Here is a 4,005-nt window from a genome sequence, read left to right as displayed (position 1 = left end):
ATCACATAAGTATATATTATTATTATTATTATTATTATATATATATATATATATATATATATATATATATATAATTGAGTATGTTTTTTTGTGATTGAATTTTTCTTCACATTGATGTTTTATACTTAGGATTTATGCTAGAAACATTTCTGTATTTTTCATTCATAGGTTTAATTTTTTTTCCCATGTTGTGTTCATCATACACTAAAACTTAAGATTTAAATCATTCAAGTATAATACTATTAGGTCCCTTCCAATTTATATATTTGATTTTCCTGTTTAAAATTTTTAATGCCTATGACATGTAGAGCAAACTGACTTGAATATGAGTTGTACATGGAAATTTCATCTGTAATTTTTTTTGTATACAAAGGCTACCTGGTCATTCTTTTTGCATCTGTATTGCAAACTGAAGAGTTTAGGCACCTAAAACAAGCTATTGACTTGCTTTTTTTAAACCTGAATCCATGAATTTTATTTACTCATCCAAGCTCATCTCCAGGGAATGTTTCCCGAACATGCACAACATGCACATCCATATCCAACATGCACAACATGCAAATTAAATTCCATTTCAATTTTCATGTTAATAAATACTGGATTATATGTACTGGCTTTTCTTTGTCCATCTGTGTTGAATTGAATTATAAACAAACTCATTATACAGTTCTAATTTTCGTCGATATGTTTAGATGAATAAAACTCAGATTATGACATTCTGTACTTTATTTGAGCTTTATAATTTTCGTCGATATGTTTAGATGAATAAAACTCAGATTATGACATTCTGTACTTTATTTGAGCTTTATCTTTTTTTACAATTTTGTAACTCAACAATTTAAAAGATTTAATGTCATTAATTTATACAGGTTCTTGCTTTTTTTTTACAATTTTGTAACTCAACAATTTAAAAGATTTAATGTCATTAATTTATACAGGTTCTTGCTTAGACTTGAAATTTAGTGCTCAGTAATTAGATTATATGTTTGAGCTCATCTTCAAGTTCCTATTCCGCCTGATAGTTCATGATTTCGTTGAGTTCTGAACTATTACTTTCATAGTCCTCCACAATATCAAATTACCAAACATTTGCACATTGAATTCCATTTCAATTTCATTGAGTGATTGAGTAGATTTAAAGTATATATATAAATACAAATGCATTTTCATTTTCATGTAAATAAATACTGGATTATATGTACTAGCTCTTCTTTGTTCATCTGTGTTAAATTATCAATTGTCGTAAAAACGAATAGCAATGCAAGAAAATATGCTAAATTCCAATGCATAGAAACAAATTTGCCTCAGAGAAAACAATTACATTGGTATTATGCTTTATTTAATAATGCCATTAGGGTGTTCTATTACTCTTTATTATTACTAGAATTTTCAATTGTACCTTATAGGAATTGGCATAATCTGAGTTGAATAGAACTAATTGTTTTCATATGTATCTATTCTACAGTGCAACATCGTGTTTTCAAAGTACTGATCAATATCTCAGTCCGTGAGGAGTTTATCGTTGTAAGTATATATTTTAAATTAATGTTCTCTCGAGATTGTTGTCCTTTTTTTATTTGTTGCTGCCATTAAGGAACAATGGTCCTGCTTAGCCAAAATTTTCGATATCAAGGAATGTATTCCAGTCACCTGCTACATTGCTTAGATATGGAAATTGCTTTGTAAATACAATAATTCTTGAACAGTTCTAGCGTAGTTCCACCCTCATAAAATCTGGTTCCGTGGATACATATTGGAACCACCAGCAATAAAATTTTAAGGGTATCTTCGATCCATAGGGTGCCTAAATACAGTTATGAAATGCTTAGCTATATATCTTCAAGTTTCTATTCCGCCTGATAGTTCATGATTTCGTTGAGTTTTGAACTATTACTTTCATAGTCCTCCAAAAATTGTATTCCAAACATTAGCATATTGAATTCCATTTCAATTTCATTGAGTGATTGAGCAGATTTAAAGTATATATATATATATATATATATATATATATATATATATATATAGAGAGAGAGATGGAATGTGTCCATGTAGCTGCTACGCCCGGAATAAAAAGGATTGATATTGGTGCGACCTAATCCATTAGTTGGAATCAATCCCAAATCCGCCGTATGATACCTTTTTCCGGTATATGAAATAGTACACTTGACTAACTCCATTCTTATGAAATCGCGAATCAGATCATTTTCCCTTACCTCAACAAAGGAAGCATGAGCCTCATTTTTCTGATTCCGTATCTTGGAAATCATATGAATAATGGAAAAACTCCATGAAAGGAAGATTAATGACTCGTATAAATTACTTAATGGAAAATGGCTCGAAGAAATCCAACGAGTAACACAATAATTCTTGAACAGTTCTAGCATAGTTCCACCCTCAAAAAATCTGGTTCCGTGGATACATATTGGAACCGCCAGCAATAAAATTTTAAGGGTATCTTTGATCCATAGAGTGCCTAAATACAGTTATGAGATGCTTAGCTATATATCTTCAAGTTTCTATTCCGCCTGATAGTTCATGATTTCGTTGAGTTTTGAACTATTACTTTCATAGTCCTCCAAAAATTGTATTCCAAACATTAGCATATTGAATTCCATTTCAATTTCATTGAGTGATTGAGCAGATTTAAAGTATATATATATAAATTCCAATTCATTTTCATTTTCATGTAAATAAATACTGGATTATATGTATTGGCTTTTCTTTGTCCATCTGTGTTAAATTGAAATCTTCCTGGTTATTATTTTTGGAATTCATATATATTTAAATCTCATTGTAACAACTTAATTCAACACGATAGTTAAAAAAGAATATGAACATGCTAATACTTACAACAAGCACATCCCTATCATTTTTTTTCTGAAATGCTGAATCACCATCTCCAGGGTAAAACTACTGAACATGCACAACATGCACATTCCATTTCATTGTGCTGAAATATTACATCCCCATCAGTCATATACTCTCATATGACAGTTTGTTGGGCATGCACACATGCACAAGCCCATATTAAGGAGGCAAAACATTTACCTGAATCCACACTATGCCTCTCCAAAATCTACCACCTAGAATTCTATAGCAATAGAATACAGTCTTTTTGATATATACATACAAATAAGTATTTAGACTAATGAGAATAGTATCAACTTTAATTTCTTCAACAGATTGATCAGCACTTCTAATATTTTAATTGAACATCCTTTCATTGCGTTAACACCATTTGTTGTATACTGTTGACGACTATATCATTCTTTTTATTTTACATCCAGTAATGAGATTCAAACAATGTTGTAAATCATTGATTGAGAGTAACTAAAGACCACACGCTATCTAATCTAACAACTGACACTTGATACTGAACAATTTACATATATCAATAAAATGTGACTAACTGCTGACACTTGAAACTCAAATTGTAACATATTAATAACATGGGATTCAAACAATGTTGTTTAAACTTATATTGTAGGAATGAAATATGCTCTATCTATTTTGAGTTGACTCTTTTGGTCATTGAATAAATTTAATTCATTCACCAGTATATGTTACTTTTGTACATCAATATACTCATCAAAAGAGATATACAATGAAAAAAGACTAACACCAATCAATAATACTATTTGCATTGTTTTTGTGAACTTGAAACCATGAATTGTCAGTATGAGAATTGCTCTTCTCATTTGGGTACAACTACTGGACAATTTTCCATGCACATCCCTAATATTTTTGCTGAAATGCTGAATCCCCATTAGTCAAAATCTCTCATTAGGAAGTCTGCTGGGCATGCACACATGCACATGCATCCTTATTCAGGAGTCACATCTGATACCTGCATCCATACTATGTATCTCCTTAAATCTTCCAACTTTATTTTGAAAGTGATAGCATATTTTCTTTGTTATTTACATCCAAATAAGTATTTAAGCTAATGACCATACTAAACACTTTAATTTCTATATCTAATTGCTCACCACTTCTAATAGACTG

Source organism: Asparagus officinalis, chromosome 6 (genome assembly GCF_001876935.1).
Source record: "Asparagus officinalis chromosome 6, Aspof.V1, whole genome shotgun sequence".
NCBI lineage: Eukaryota > Viridiplantae > Streptophyta > Magnoliopsida > Asparagales > Asparagaceae > Asparagus > Asparagus officinalis.
Note: the sequence above shows the minus strand (reverse complement) of the source record.